Here is a 17,593-nt window from a genome sequence, read left to right on the forward strand (position 1 = left end):
CTAGTCAATCGGTTATCAATAATAAGTACATTTGGAAGATGAAGATACCACTGAAAACGAAAGTTTTTGCATGGTACCTTCGTCGCGGAGTGATTTTAACCAAAGACAACCTTGTTAAACGCAACTGGCACAATTGTAAGAAATGTGTTTTCCGTCATTAAGATGAGAAAATAAAACATCCCTTTTTCAACTGTAGGTTTGCTAGATCTATATGGTCAATCATTCAAATAGGTTATACCTTATACCCGCCTCGTAGCGTTGCAAATATATTTGGCAATTGGCTAAATGGGGTAGATACTAGGTACAAAACACTTATCAGAGTGGGCGCGATTGCAGTCGTATGGACGCTATGGCTATGTAGAAATGACAAGGTTTTCAATGACGAGAATTCTTCTCTCATGCAGGTCATTTACCGATGTACGGCTTTGCTCCGTTCATGGTCCCCACTTCAGCGCTTGGAGGACCGATACCTCTTTATGGAGGTATCTACACGGTTGGAGAACACGGCCAAGGAGTTTATTTCCCGACATGGGTGGCTACATATTAGGCGGATTGAAGCCAATGTAGCATAGTCTAGTTTGGCTCTTTCGGTCGATCTTTTATATTTTTGTTCAGACTTGATACTTGAACGGCTGTGTGCATTGTAGTTATGTAGAGGCTGGGTGTAATGCTTGAATTTTTGAGTAATGAAGCACCCTTTATCGAAAAAATGACTTTTACAATACCATGCGGCGAGCAAATGTTTGAGTTGCATATGTTTTATTTTGATATCTCCTCTAAATAGAAAATCTGAATTAACGTTAACGGAAACAAGTGGGTGACATGGTTACACATGGTTCAGGTATTAGGAAGGTGAATTTACCAAATGTGGAGCATAGGTTTCACTACCGGAAAAAAATGCTTTTGCTGAGTATCGAGGTGTGAGTAGTTCATTCAGTTCTTAGGAATGGAGAAACCCTAGCACATATATGAATTAAATAATGATTATTGTGTCTTCTCTTATATGAGTGTGTAGTAACTTTTTTCAATGGTGTTATGTGAATGTCTGACCGCTCAATACTTTGCCCTTTGGGACACTGGGGGAAGTTATGTTGTGCGTATGCATATATGTAATCACGGGATACCCTTAATAACTAGACCCATTAGCTAGGTTGTGAAGAAGGACCGGTGGTGGTTATGGGGTGTGTGGTGCATATGTTGTATGGTCACCCCCATGTATGGTCCCGACTCCTTGGGGATCCAAGAACAGAGTGACGCAGCTAGCGTAATTTTTCCCACAAGAGTGTCTCGCGGGTTTATATTGAACTCCTGGAGAAAAAGTGGTTCCTTATCCTTATCATCTTCAAACAACCTACACCAAAAAAGATATAGCATTGTGTCCCCAACTTCACCGTGGTGTTTGTCAGAAACACATGGCGCGTAAGCAATATAAAGCCTAATGCTAATAAAATAAAAACTTAAGTATAATATTTTTCATATTTTCGGATTTAATTGCAACTAAAATAAAAAGCGTGCAAAGTAAAGCGAAAGGTGTTTTATGGTTTAACTTGGAGCGGGTTCGTGGTTTCACATAGTCGCTCTCTGTTTAACATGGTGGGATGAATATAGCTTCACATATACAAGTGATGGAAATTTCATGTAGTGATCAATACGCATTCATATGGGCAACAATCCTAGCACATAGACGATTACACATCTCACAAATATTTCCTTGGAAAAGAAAACTTCTAAGTCTAGGAAAGTGTACTGCCTTACCAACATTGATATGATGTTGAACAACAATATAGTACCTTGAGAAAACTAGTGATGTAAACAATGGAAAGGTAAAAACCTTAGTGTAACATTTTGCTTTAGCTAAACTTGGTTAGGAGTTGCTTTGTGCATCATGTTAACTTAGTAAGAAAAAATTTTGGAAGAGAAAAATTTGAAAACCCTAATTTTGGCTATTTTCCTTTCAATGTTTAAATGATTTGAAAATGTTCTCAAATAAAATACACGGCACTTCCGCAATAAGTTAAGAAGGTCATGGCTATTTTGAAAATGTCAGAAAAGTTTGAATCCTCCAAAAATTGACAAAACAACAAAATAGAGAGTTAAAATAGGAAATCAAATGCTTGTAGAAAAAGAAAAGGAGACGGACCCTACCCCAGCACCCCCTTTTGGGATGGAAGCTTAATGCCTCTCCCTTTCATCTCTCTTTCTTGCAGCAAGGCCCACGTAGTCCCAACCTACCTCCCTTGTTTATCTTCTACCTCCGTCTGGCCAAGCAGCTGCATGGAAAATCCGCACCGCTCGCCGTCGCCTTCGCCAACTATAAAAGACATTTCACATCCTTTTTACATTCTACAAATTCTAGTGATGAATCCGTGCTTCCCCGAGAATGCCGATAGCCCTATTGCTGTTTCATAGTCTATAGATTGCTCATTCTCTGTTAGTACTTTCTACTTCTTTCTTTTAATACCATTTTGCTCTCAACACAAACACCCAAAACACTTTCACCCATCCTTGCTTAGTATCTTTAATAACTTGCACGTACATTTGGGAAAAGGTAAAGAGATGCATAATGATCTCTAGTTGTAGTCTTCGCTTGTGATAAGTTTTGACCTTATATTGTTGATTCGAAAGTTACTATTCATACTGATCATGCTGCTATTAGGTACCTTATGGTAAAGAAGGACGCTAAGCCTATGGTTATTAGATGGGTGTTGGTTTTACAAGAGTTCGATTTGCATATTGTAGATAGGAAGGGCGCTGAAAATCCCCTTGCCGATAATTTGTCTAAATTGGAAAACATTTCTTATGATCCTATTCCTGTTAATGATAGATTTCCAAATAAACAATTGGCTGCAATAAAAGTAACTTCGCGTGGGAGTCCTTGGTATGCTGATTATGCTAACTTTATTGTTTCCAAGTATTTGCCTCCAACATTTACAGCTCAAGAAAGAAGGAAATTATTTTATTACTTGAGGCATTATTTTTGGGATGACCCACAATTATATAAAGAAGGAGTGGATGGTATTATGCGAAGATGTGTTCCGGAATATGAGCAACAGGAGATATTGAGAAAATGTCATGGTAGTGCTTATGGAGGACATCATGCTGGAGATAGAACTGCACAAAAGATTCTACATTCAGGTTTTTATTGGCCTACTCTTTTTAAGGATGCAAGAAAGTTTATTTTATCTTGTGATGAATGCCAAAGAGTTGGTAATATTTCTAGATGCAACGAAATGCCTTTGAGTTATTCTCTTGTTATTGAACCATTTGACTGTTGGGGATTTGAATTTATGAGTCCTTTTCCTCCTTCAGAAGGTTATACTCATATAGTTGTTGCTGTTGATTATGTTACTAAATGGGTAGAAGCTATACCTACAAAGAGTGCTGATGGTGAGACCTCATTAAAAATGCTTAAAGATGTTATTTTCCCTAGATTTAGTGTGCCTAGATATCTTATGACTGATGGAGGTTCTCATTTTATTCATGGTGGTTTTAGAAAGACACATGCTAGATATGATGTTAATCATAGAATTGCTTCAGCTTACCATACTCAAACAAGTGGACACATAGAATTATCAAATAGAGAGATTAAATCTATCTTGCAAAAGACTATTAATAAATCTAGTAAGAATTGGACTTGTAAGTTAAATGATGCTTTATGGGCTTATAGAACTACCTATAAAAATTATGGGTATGTCTCCTTATAAAATGGTTTATGGAAAAGCTTATCAGTTGCCTTTAGAATTAGAACACAAAGCTTATTGGGCAGTGAAAGAACTTATTACAGACTTTAAACTAGCTGTTAAGAAAAGGTTGCTTGACTTGAGTTCTCTAGATGAATGGAGGAATGAAGCTTATGAAAATGCTAAACTCTTTAAAGAAAAGGTTAAAAAGTGGCATGATAAGAGAATTCTTAAGAGAGAGTTCCATGTTGGTGATAAAGTTCTATTATATAGGTCTCGTCTTAGATTTTTTGCAGGAAATTACTCTCAAAATGGGAAGGACCCTTCATTATTAAAGAGGTGGATTGTTCCGGCGCAACAAAAATTGCTTCATTGAAGGATAACACTACACAAGTGGTGAATGGGCAAAGTCTCAAATATTTTATTTCTGGAGATTCTTATAATGAAGATATTGATATTGTCCAAGTGGCGACTCCGGAAAAATTCATTAAGGAGCAAATCCATGAATCTGCAGAGTCCGTTTTCGAATAGGTAACAGTTTAGTAAGAAAAAGTTCGCGTTAAGTTTTCTAGGTTATTTGTTTTTATTATTTTTGCTAAATATGAAAAATTACGAGACGGAAACGGGTTGGAGAAGGTGCCCAGGGGCACCAGATTACCCCTAGGCGCGGGCCAGCTCCAGGCCGCACCTAGGCATGGTCTGGGCGCCCTGGAGCCCCTTTCTGTCCCGGTTTCGCCTTGTTCCCTTCCTTTTGTTACGAAACTTTTGCTATAAAATCCCCCGGATCCCCCAAGGTATGTATATCGTGTTCTTGTCGTGTTTTTGTTTCGATCTGTTTCTGTTCAGTTGTTATCCCGGGGTTCATCTTCAGAGGATCACGAGCGTCAACACCGGCGCGAGCTCCTCCGTGATCTTGATCGGGGGACTCTTGCTGGACGGATGAAGTAAAGGAGATATCATCAAGCGAAGAGGGATAGATTGCTCCAAGATTGAGGGCAAGAAAACCTACACTTGTAGGATCAGTTAACGCTGGACGTGCTTTTTCTCATAATATGCAGGAACCAATACCACCAGTTCTAGACCTCAGTTTCTTCCCTGCAGCAGAGGAAGCCATTCGAGTCACCGATGAGTTTTGCGATAAATATCGAGCTTTGAGGAAGGAGGTGGAGATTCTTCGAGAGGAGAACAACCGGCTTCGCAGGATTCTAGAGAACTTTCTTACTCCAATCGTGGACGCACCACCATCACCAAAGGAGTAATTCGTCATTGGTATTGGTATCCCCTTGGCTTGTTTCAAGCTTGGGGGAGTGCCGTGGTATCACACTATTATCTTTTACCTATCTACTTTTTTGTAGAGTCATATCAGGAGTAGCGAAGTTATCATATAGGATAGTTCGCAGTGTGGAAGTATCTCTCCTTAGTTGATTATCTATGTAACCCTTGGTGTGAGTTGCCGTTATGGAATATTAATGAGAAGTTTTATCATTTACTTTTTGCACATCTTATTTTAGTTTGTAAGTTCTATCAGATGGTTAATCTTGTTGGTTAGTATTATATTGGTATCACTTTGGGAGCATTAAGTAATTCTGGTTGGTCTCGGCAAACTTAGCATTGGTCATTAGCAACATTACTTTGAGGCATAAGTAGAAAAGAAAGAAATACATGTAGATATATTATTCCATTATCTTTCTTTCTTGTTGGATCATAAGCTTAATATTATTAAGATTGAATCGTTTGTACTTCCAAGGAAGATTGCATGATTGTTTTCTATCACATGTATATTTGTTTGTTTCGCTCAACTCTTATGCTTGCTACCCAACCTTGCTAGCCAAAGACATGTATTGAGAGGGAATGCTTCTCGTGCATCCAAACCATGAACCAAAAACTCATGCATTTTGTGTCCACCATATCTACCTATATGTGGTATTCCACCACCACTCCAAAGTGAATTGCTTGTGTGCTACCTTTAAACCTCCGAACATTACTACCTGTTTTGTGTTTTGTTCTTAGCTCATGAGAAAGTATTGAATGGTTTATTCTCTTTTCGTGACTTCATTTCATGACTGGCATGAATAATGTGCTATGTCCTTAATTTTGCAAAAAGAGCAAGGCGATGGGTGCCCATCCCAAACAAAATATAAATAAAAATATAAACAAAAATGCTCTGCACATTATGCACTGGAGAGATCCTAAATAATGGTGTGCAATAGAGAACTACATGGGAGCCGCTCTTGAGGTCACTATATGAAAAGATGATAGATAGTTCAATGCCGTTCGTTAACATAGACATGCATACCTCTCAAAAAAAATTCAACAGTCCTATTGCATTTAAAACAATAAGCTCTAGCACATGAGTAATCTTGATTCCCTCTACGCAAGGCCTTTCTTTTACTTTTATGTTGAGTCAGTAAACCTATTTCCCTCTACCTCAAGCAAGAATTTGAGTTGTTGTGATCCAACCATTTATGTGTGTTGGTCCATTCAATCCAATCTTTTATTTTTTATTGTGTAGCACAATGCATTTATCTGAATGAATATAAATCTGAAAGCTATATATTATTGTAAAGGGATTGTAATGATTGAGCATGTGATTTCTGCAATAAGCTCTAATATAAAGACTTGCTCCAAATATAAGTACAATTTTTTAATTATTCTCCGACCAAGAACGAAAGTTTGCCATCACCAATTATGATTTCCTTTATGCACCTCTATTTAGTGATTCCTTACTCATTGCAAGTTGAATTATATAAGAAGAAGTTGCTGTCTATAATGACTTGTGTATTGGTAAGTATAATGCTTCTTGTCCGTATTTTGTTTATCGACACTTTACTCCATAAACCCGTGGTCTGGTTTACTAAGTTCAGTTTCGCTTGGGGACTGATACGTCCAAAACGTATATACTTTCCCGAACACTTTTGCTATTGTTTTGCCTCTAATTTATGTATGTTGGATACAACTAACACGGACTAACGCTGTTTTCAGCAGAATTGCTCTGGTGTCTCGTTTTTGTGCAGAAATTCAACTTTCAGGAAAATCCCCGGAATTAATGCCCAAGGGCTTATTTTTCCAGAAGATTCACGGAGCCAGAAGGGCAAGCCAGGGGGGGCCCACGGCCCCCACACCATGGGCCGGCGCGGCCTGGAAGGGGGGCGCGCCGCCCTATGGTGAGGCTGCCTCGGCCAGCCTCTGATGCCCCCTTTTTGACTACTTAACGTCTTCGACCTAAAAACGCACGGGGGGTTAGACGAAATCGCCAAAAGACATCCAGAACCCCGCCGCCATCGCGAAACTCCGTCTCGGGACCAGAAACTCCGTTCTGGCACTCCGCCGTGACGGGGAATTGGAGGAGATCATCGCCATCATCACCACCGACGCCTCTCCATCGACCAGCCATGTTTCCCCCATCCATGTGTGAGTAATTCCCCCGCTGTAGGCTGAAGGGGATGGTAGGGATTGGATGAGATTGGTCATGTAATAGCATAAGATTGTTAGGGCATAGTGCCTAGTGTCCGTAATTGGTACTTTTATGTAATAACCCAGAACATAGGAACAACGAAGGGTAGATTTAGAAATGGGATGTGCATTTCATTGCAAAACAGGGGAAATTTTCGCGCCTTATTGCAACTAAACCTAAGAGGGATCGAGGTTCTCTCTCATTTTTGCATTTAGGGTTAGGCAATGTGAGTTAGGGAAATTTCGACATGATCTCTTTTGTATCTTGTTGATTTGGGGAATTGATTTCATTTGACAAGTGTTAATACATTTAACAATAAGCATTGAACAATATACAAATAGAATTCATAATTTAAAACACAACTTATGAATTCAAACAACTTTGAATTTCAAAGTGAATAGTAAATACAATATTTATTCCAGAATATAAATATTACATAAAGCAAAAGCTCATAAACAAAAACTTGAGCTTTATTGATATCACAACACAGATTACAAAGTCTTTACAATATTCTTGATACAAGAATGGATGAATAATAAACAGAAATAAATAAAGATTACAATATTGCTCCTAAACTAAAACCTAGACTAAATGACTTGGAGTATATCTTCATGGTCATATTCATCTTCAAAACCTGCAAAACAAAGAACAAATCCTAGCCTGAATACAAGTGTAACCATATTCAGTTTGGACAGTTAGCAGAAATAACACCAAGTTCAGTTTGGACAGTGAAACTGTCACAGCACACTTGTGCTTGTCCAAAACCAAGGACAGCACAAGATAAGGGCAGCAGCAGACCAAACCTGAGCACACACCAGGGGCTCAAGTTTCAGCATATGAGAGCACACAGCTCAAGTGTGTTGGCGGCAACAAAGAAAGCCATGCATCAGCTTAGTCACCAAAGCAAGCCAGGCTTGTGTGTCAAAGCAAGGATAGAAGCAGGGTTCATATAAAAGGGGCACAAACCCTAGAAATCATAACCAGTCGACCAGATAAGATTCACCAGGTAAGGGTGAAGCAAGAACAAGCTCAGTTCATCCAGTTCTTGAGCAAGAACAGAACCAACACACACAACCACTTAAGCCACCAGAAATCATGGTGACCTAGAAGATCATCCAAGATCTGGAGGTGAAGGGCTGTGAACAAACCCAAGTCTGCATCAACAAAACATTTCTTTCTAGGAGCTGGAACAAGGTATACCTAGTTCCTGGAAAAGATCCAATGGATCTGATCCATCATATGCATGAACATAGTCATGGGGTTGAGCAGATGCTCAACAGGGTGAATCATCACTTGGTTTTCACCAAGGATCACTGCTAGTCTAGAAAGCCACCAAAATAGAAACCATCCAGATACAGATCTTGTGCACAGAAGCAAGATCTGATGCACATATAGCACCAGTAGATGTATTGCAATAAATAGCAGCTAGTATAGACTACACAGAAAATCCTAGGCACATAACCATCAGTAAAACCCTAGATTTCATCACAGGCAAGCATATTGGCATTCATAGTTAGTATGATCCCCAAATATGCAAGCAAAGTTGAGTAGCCCACAAGATCCAACCAATCATGTGAGCAACCAGTCAGTAGCAAGGCTACTGAGGTCACATCACACTTAGCACCAATTAAAAGAAAGCCAAATAGATCACATCACTATCCAGTAATGGATTTAGACTCTAATTGCTTGTAAAAGAATCATGAACAGCAAATTCATATACAAGCAAGTCATTTAAATCATCACTGCATAAGCAGTTCATCATAATTTAAGTAATACAAGCATGAATTTATCACAGATCCATGCTAAGCATGACAGTAGCATACTGTTAAGCAACACAATTTAATCCATAGCCACTAGAATAAGTCTTGATAGCTAGGATGAGCAACAGCACCAGATAACTGAATCATTTAGCCACAGTATTAGCCAGTAAGCTATCACTGACAATCAATTGATCAAATGATCAATTATAACAAGCCAAGCTACACAGGGAGGTTAGCCAACAAGCAAGGAATGATCCAATGGATCATTAGCTTGCAGAGGTAGTACTGAAGCATATCACAGGCACCACTGGCACACACACAAGTGTCACAGATGCATCATAAATACACCTAGACAAGCAAGCATGATAGTCCAGTAAGCATAAGCAAGTCATAACCAATCATAGCATGGCAAGTGTAGAGCATGCTAGGAGCAGCAGGGATGTAAGCACAGCATGAACAGCAAGCATAGCAGCATATGCCAGTACCAGTAAATGGTAATTGGGCCATAAACTTGCAATTAACAGAAGCACAGGCAAATTGCGTAGGAATAGCATGGCTCTGTGTGATCATAGGATCATCAGAGAGCAGCAGAGCATGAGGAGGAAGAAGAAGCGATAACGAGGGAGGCGCACAGAAGAGAACAGGGATGCACACTTACTTGCGCCTGGAAGCAGAGGCTAGGGCATGGCGAGGCAGTGCTCGCGCGGCCCTAACAGCTGCAAATCCAGGGTAGGCGCCGACGTTACGCCGGCGTTACACCAACGAGCACGAACACCACCACAGCAGCACGGCACGGAGACGACGGCACTGGTACTGCAAGCAGCACCGCACCAGGTCGGTCTCAGGGGGCGCGTACGTCGACGGCGAGGACGAGAGTTCGCCGGAGACCACCAAATCGTCCGAGGCGATTCTCCAGTGGATCCAGATCGGAGGCGATTCGCCAGGAGAGGACGAGAAGGGAGAAACTGCGCGGACAGATCGATAGATCTGCTCACGGCGGTTCAGGTTCGGTAGGTGGCTACGGCGGAGAAGGCCGGCGATGGCCGGAGCAGGGCGGCGGCCATGGCGGCGACGCCATCGCCACGGGAGTCGCCAGACGGTTAGGGTTAGACGAGCGAGTGAGAGGGCCGAGTGAGAGTGAGTGAGGTGGGCCGCTTCGGCGCCACCGAACCCAAAAAGGGGACCAGCCTTATTGGGCCGTCCCTGGGTTTAAGTTATTGGGCTGGGCCCAATATAGGTCCAAGGGGGTATTTTGGTCTTTTTACATTTAATATAAGACCAAAACTTTACCAAATTTTAATAAATCATCAACAACTCTAAAAATCCAGTAAAAATTGGATTTATGAATGAAAAATAAATCTTAACAAGAATAAAATATGAAATGGAATTTATGAAACAAATTCAAAATTATGAATTTTCAGAATTTAAATAATAACTTGGAATTTTAAATCATTATTTCCTTGTATTTAAAATTCAAGGAAAAATCTCAAATAAGTTCAAATACTTATTTTCAAACATTTCAAAATGAAATTCTATTATTCCAAGTCATTTCTTTTGAAAAAGGGTATTTTTCCCAGAAAAATACTATACTCCTTTTATTCCAAAAACTATAGAGGTAACTCTATAATTTCAAATTATTTTTAAAATGACTAAGGAAATCATCAAGTAAAATAATTTTACTTTGAATTGTTGTACTTTGTGTGAATTACAATAATTAATACTTTGAAATCAATTGTAAATTACTGTCAAAGACATAAATCTTAAAATACAACCCTAAATTGTAATAACTCATTAGGGTAAAGGGATTCAACATAAAATAATACATCCATGATTGCATTTTTGGATTTTATAACATTGTCCTTACCGGACAATGATGCTTCTTACAGAACCCGAGGTCCAGGTTCCATCAACTGCATTGAACTGCACTATCTCGCAGTCCACAGGCAAGTTCACCCTTGCTCATGTCAACTTGATTATTTTCTACTACTTTAATGCAAAGCTATATACTTATCATTCCTGCATCGCAAATGAAATGTTATTTTCCAACTATGAATATGACTATGTGGCTGGCAATGGAACCATGGTATGTGTTGATATGGTGGAGGTTCCATTGCAATGGGTTATATCACCCTAGGATTAATCACCAATGCCGTCCAGTGATTCTAGCGCCGTACAAACCGCGTTGACCATGAGATCTATAATGGCTCTGGAAAAGCCAGCTGTATCTTTTCCCTTCTGCACGCCAACGGATTGGTAGAGCCGGCGGGGTGTTGGAGGCACTGCCGTAGGTTGGGATAGCCTTTTAAATCCCCATCCATTAGTGATGATGGCTCTACGATCTATGAAGGATTGTCCAAAGTACACCATGAGTAAAGCCGTATTATCGGGGGAAGTCTACTGGAGGTGTACGGGTGGACAAAAGGGTGGGTTTGCAGTCGCGGAGAAGGCGGTGTGGGCTTGGATCTTTATACCTGGCCTCACACCAAAGGAAGTGTGAACGGGGCAAGTCCTCTGCGGATGGCAAAAAGGGTGAGATCTCTTGTGGAAAAAGTAATGCACCTCTGCGAGTGTATCAAATTGTGGCTGTCACTCCTTGTTCCGGAAGGGAATCGCGATGACAGCGGGCAGAAAGGAACTCCACGAAGTTCGGGTCAACTGTGAAGACTGACGGGCATAGTTTTCATAATAAAAGCAACCTTTTGAAGAAATGTTTTTAAAACATGCATTGACCTGCGATTTCTGATCAATGGTCGTAGCTAGTGCATCAAACACCTTTTATTCTTTTAGAACTTGCTTTGAGTACCTCTGTACTCACTTTCTTTCGACACCCTTGCTAGATCGTGATCCGGAAGTGGAGGCTATCAACGATGGAGCACCGTAAGGAAGCTACGAGCTGGTCTACGAAGAACCTGATCTTACCGGCGGAGTGGAAGGCGTAGACTATGGAATAGTCTACGGACCAGATGACACGGAGGTGGAAGAGTAGTGACATACCCTAGCATCATAGAGCCGAGCAGCGTAGAGCTTACCTAAATAAGCTGTTGAGCTTTTTCATCTTTAGTATGAGTTGTAATCGTACTTTAGTAGTATCTTAGGGTGTTCTCATAGGACCTGTGAGAATACCAACTTGTTAAGACAATGTTTGTAATAAAGTATGGAGTGTTATGACCTACAATGTTTCTGTTGTACCACTCTGAGGGATATGGCAACTTGTGAAGAAGTCCCTTCACAAAGATCATATCAACGACTTGTATACTACAACATGCAGTGGTATCTTTGGGTCACCGCAGGCTGTATCGAGCAAATGTTGCGACCTTAGGTTGGAAAAACCTAGTATAGGGAAGAAACCTGTAGGAGTCTAGTAGAAATAGTAAAGGATTCTCTAGAAATATGGTGATTATTCACTTGAGAATAGCAAAACCATATATTTTAGTGCGATAATTCTTTATTATAGCTATTATGATGCATTATCACCACTAATATTCTGTTTTTGTATACAGCCATAATGGCGAACACTTTTCCTAAGAGGACTTTGAGGAAAGTTGAGGGTTGGCTCGGTGATTATGATGGACCAATAACAGCTCTCCTGTGTGGGATGCTGAAGGAACTTCATTGTGATCCACGGATACATGTTATCAAGTATACCTACTATGATGGGGAAATCCTAGCCAAGTGCAGAGTATCGGTCCAACTACCAGAAAAACTGCTGATGAGTCGTATAATGCCATACGGAGAAGCCAAAACTATCACCACAGCCTACCATATGGGCCTATTCAAGGCGATCCTTGAGATAAGGCAGCACAAATCAGTAGAACTCCTATGTTCAGAGTTTTCTCATATACCTCATGCCGAGGAAGATGAGGATCCTACTCTGAATCATTTGGTGTTAGCACACAGAAGTCCTGAAGCTGCAGCACAGCACATGGATAGCTGTAAGTCTTTATTGACCACGATGTATCTTTTACACATGAAGATGAGAGGTGAGATTGACCACATGCTAGCTGAGTTCACGGACCCTGATAAAGTCCAAACTCGGATGCGAGATTTGAGGGCACAACCACAACATACTACACCTTTCTTTAACCCAGACAGTGATGTAGATTTGAGTGACCAGTGGTCCAAGAGAAATCCACTTACAAGAGATCCACTTACACCTAACTTTGTTCCGCACTATCCACACGTGTCAGCATCGTATGATACTGGATATGGGGGAGACCATTCCTGGAACATAAAGCGCTCGAGTCACCGATCGAGAACTCGACGGGTTGGCGTTTCGGGGAACCTTTCGGTGATGAGGAGGAGCCAATTCCATGTGATACAGGAGATGAGAGTGATGCGGTTAACCAGAATGTTAACCAAAGCTATGGGTAGAAAGCGAAAGACACCAACTCCATTTCTTTAGATTTGGAGATGGGATTACCCAAAACATCCCAGTACGTCATAGGTGAGAGCTCTGGAACAAAGAAAAAGAAGAAGAAGAAGATGAGGGGTCAAGTGAATAGGAATCCTCCATGGATGACTGGAGAAGAGGAGCTGTATTCCACTGGGGATATGTATGAGTCTTTATCTAGTTACTTTGGCATGACAGATCTCTGTCTCGGCACTTCGTCCGATTCAGACTACATACCTACGGGAAGAACTTTCATTCCGGACGGTCTTCGGAGGACAGACCGTTGTACCGGATGGACCCCAGGGATGTACGCGGAGGCGAGCTATGATGAGGAGGAGTAGAGCTCCAATGAAGAATAAAGTAATCTAGGTGGTATTGTAATAGAACGTATTTTAAATTCCCGTTGGCTTGGGCTTTGAGCCAAATAAGTGGTTTATATATACCACATGTAATATAAGTTTGTGAGTGTGTTATGTATTATACAAAGTATATACATAATAAATGTTTGCTTTGGATTTGCTTCTTGATTTCATTGTGTGACTAGTTCTGGGCAATGAGTTGAGCTCAGAAAACATTTGCATGGTGTAATTATGAGTAATCGCTCTTTGTCACAGGACTAGGGGGAAATGGCGTTAGTAGAAACCGAAGAGGCTCGCAGAGAGCGGGAAGCCAGAGAGAAAGAGGAGGCAGATGCAGCAGCTAGAGCAGAAAACGCACCACCACCACCACACCCAATGTTGCACCCAGACTTCCAACAGTACATGAGGTCAATGGAGGAGGATAGGAGGCGTTACCAAGAAAGCCAGAGCAAGAACATGCAAGATTTGTTTACCCACGTCATCAATGATAGGGGTAATGAAGGCAAGGGGGTAACACTATCGGACTTTCAAAATGCAAGACCACTACCATTTACATCAGCTCCAGAACCAATGGATGCTGAAGATTGGCTCATGGATACGGAACGGAAGTTGAAGACCGTTGGTTGCAACGATGAGGAGAAGATTAGATACACCACTTATCTGTTGTCAGGACCAGCAGCATCATGGTGGGAGAACCTTGTAGCAGTACACCCTCTAGATAAGGTATTCACCTGGGAGGAGTTCAAGAAGAAGTTTCGGGATGCTCATGTTCCGGACAGCGTGGTGGAGCTAAAGAAGAGGGAGTTTGAAGACTAAGACAGAATACTGCACCAATCATGCAGTATGTTCGGGATTTCAATAGGTTATCCAGGTATGCACCTGAGGATGTAGATACCGAGGAGAAGCGGAAGAAGCGGTTCATGAAAGGCATGAATCCATACATGAAGATGCAACTGAGGTTGGCACGGACTGCCGAATTCCAGGAACTGATTGACTCGGCAATCACTTTCGAGGATGATTACCGGCAAGTTCAGGAGGACAGGAGGAAGAGGGCTCGTATAGAGCCAAGGAAGTACCCAATCAGTAAACCAATACCTGATCGGAGTTTCAAACCCCGATACCGACCTACTACTGGTAACCAATACAACCGGGGAGGTCAGAGTCAGAACCCAATCAACCAGATCATCTGCAACAATTGTGGTCTAAAGGGTCATTTGCAGAAGGATTGTCAGAAACCCAGAATCATTTGTTATGGTTGTGGGAAGGAAGGACACATCAAACCGGAGTGTCCAAACAAGGCGTCCTGGAGCGGACAGAGCTCTGGAGGACGAGGTGGAAACAACAACAACAACCGCAACAACAACAACATCGCAACTACAACAACAACAACAATAAGAGGGGAAAGCCTTATGGAAAGCTGAATTGCACATCTTTGGAACAAGCGGAAGAGTCGGATCAAACAGTCTTAGGTACGCTAAGCATTCTTACTCATCCTGGCAAAGTATTATTTGATACTGGAGCAACCACATCATTTCTTGCATTGGAATTTATGGAAAAATTCGGGCTTAGATGTTCTAAGTTAGAAACCCCTATAACTGTTCTATCCGCGGGGGGAACGATCTTAGTAACCCACGTGAAAGAAGCACAAGTCCTAACCATATGTGACTGTGTGTATTTCGCGGACCTATTCATCATACCCATGAAGGACATATCAGTCATCTTAGGGATGGATTGGTTGACAGAAAATGGAGCGGTGATTAACTGTGGAGACAAAACAGTATCACTTCGCAACTCCATAGGAGGTCGAATAGTGTTCCAAGGAGATAAGTACAGTGAGTTGGAGATCGGATTGGAACTCAATAGCTTGAAGGAAGTGAGAATTGAAGATATTCCTGTAGTGAATGAGTTTAAGGATGTATTTCCTAAGGAACTACCGGGAATGCCACCCGATAGAGAGATAGAATTCACAATCGATCTGATTCCAGGCACAGCACCAATAGCACAACCACCATATAAAATGGGGCCAAAGGAGTTAGTGGAACTGAAAGCTCAGATAGATGAACTGGAACAGAAGAGATTTATTCAAGAAAGTGTGTCACCATGGGGTACACCAGTTATTTTTGTGGATAAAAGAGATGGAGGAAAGAGAATGTGTGGAGATTACAGAAATTTGAACAATGTAACTATCAAGAACAAGTATCCTTTACCTAGAATTCAAGATCTTTTTGATCAAGTTCAAGGAGCAGGAGTCTTCTCAAAGATAGATTTAAGGTCAGGATACCATCAAATCAAGATCAAGAAGGAAGATGTACCAAAAACAGCGTTTGTATCAACGTATGGACACCATGAATACTTGGTTGTACCATTTGGACTAACAAATGCACCAGCAATTTTCATGAATTTGATGAACAAGATATTCATGAAGTACTTGGACAAGTTTGTGATAGTGTTCATAGATGATATTCTAATCTATTCCAAAGATAAAGAAGAACATGCCAAGCATTTGAAGATAGTTCTGCAAACTTTGAGAGAACATCAGCTATATGCGAAGTTTAGCAAGTGCAAATTTTGGTTAGATAGTGTTGAATTTCTTGGACATGTTATAACCAAAGAAGGCATAGCGGTGAATCCAAGCAAGGTTCAGTCCGTATTGGAATGGAAATCACCTAAAAATGCTAAAGAAATACGAGGATTTCTTGGTATGGCAGGCTACTATCGGAGATTCATAGAGGGATTTTCGAAGATTGCAGGACCAATGACCAAGTTACTCAAGAAAAATACTCCATTTGTGTGGACTGATGAGTGTGAAGCCAGTTTTCAAACACTCAAAGATAAGTTAACCACAGCACCGGTATTAGCAGTTCCTGAACCTGGAAAGGATTATACGGTGTATTGTGATGCTTCCAAGAATGGACTTGGATGTGTTCTTATGCAAGATCGGAAGGTAATAGCTTATGGATCAAGACAGTTGAAACCACATGAACACAACTACCCAGTACATGATCTCGAGTTAGCGGCAGTTGTGTATGCTTTGAAGAGTTGGAGACAATTTCTATATGGATCCAAGTGTGAGTTATACACCGATCACAAAAGTTTGAAATATTTCTTCACCCAGAAAGAATTAAACATGAGACAGAAGAGATGGTTGGAGTTGATTAAGGATTACGACCTTAAGATCAACTATACACCAGGCAAAGCTAATGTAGTAGCAGATGCCCTAAGTAGGAAGAGTACGGAGAATCAACCTACGGAATGGGAGATTCCAAAGGAACTTCGGAAAGAGTTAGAAGATGCTCAGATTTTGTTTACTCAAGGTGATGTCAAAGGAAGTATAGCAACCATGAGGATTATGGATGAGATGTACTCAGACTTGAAATATGAGATTATCCGAAAGCAAGCGGATGATTTGTTCATCCAAGAGGAAATCAAGAGGATTGGCGAAGGAAGACCATCGGAATTCCATCTAGGGGATTTTGATTCATTATACTTCCAGAAAAGGATCTATGTACCAGATGATCCAGAAGTGAAGTCAATCATATTAAAAGAAGCACATGAAAACCCTTATTCCATACATCCGGGAAGTACTAAGATGTATATGGATTTAAAGAGATGTTCTGGTGGAACAACATGAAAAGAGAAATAGCACAATATGTCTCGGAATGTCATACATGTCAACGAGTAAAGGCAGAGCATCAGAGTCCTACGGGATTACTCAAACCACTAGAGATACCGGAATGGAAATGGGATGAAATAGGAATGGATTTTGTTACTGGTTTACCAATGACTAGTAAGAGGAAGGATATGTTATGGGTAATAGTGGACAGACTTACCAAGAGTGCTCATTTCATAGCCGTAAACACAAAAGATACTGCAGAAAAGCTTGTGGATATTTATGTGAAGGAAATTGTGAGTAAGCATGGAGTACCAAAGAAGATAGTCTCAGATAGAGG

The sequence above is a fragment of the Lolium perenne genome, chromosome 5 (genome assembly GCF_019359855.2).
Source record: "Lolium perenne isolate Kyuss_39 chromosome 5, Kyuss_2.0, whole genome shotgun sequence".
Classification (NCBI taxonomy): domain Eukaryota; kingdom Viridiplantae; phylum Streptophyta; class Magnoliopsida; order Poales; family Poaceae; genus Lolium; species Lolium perenne.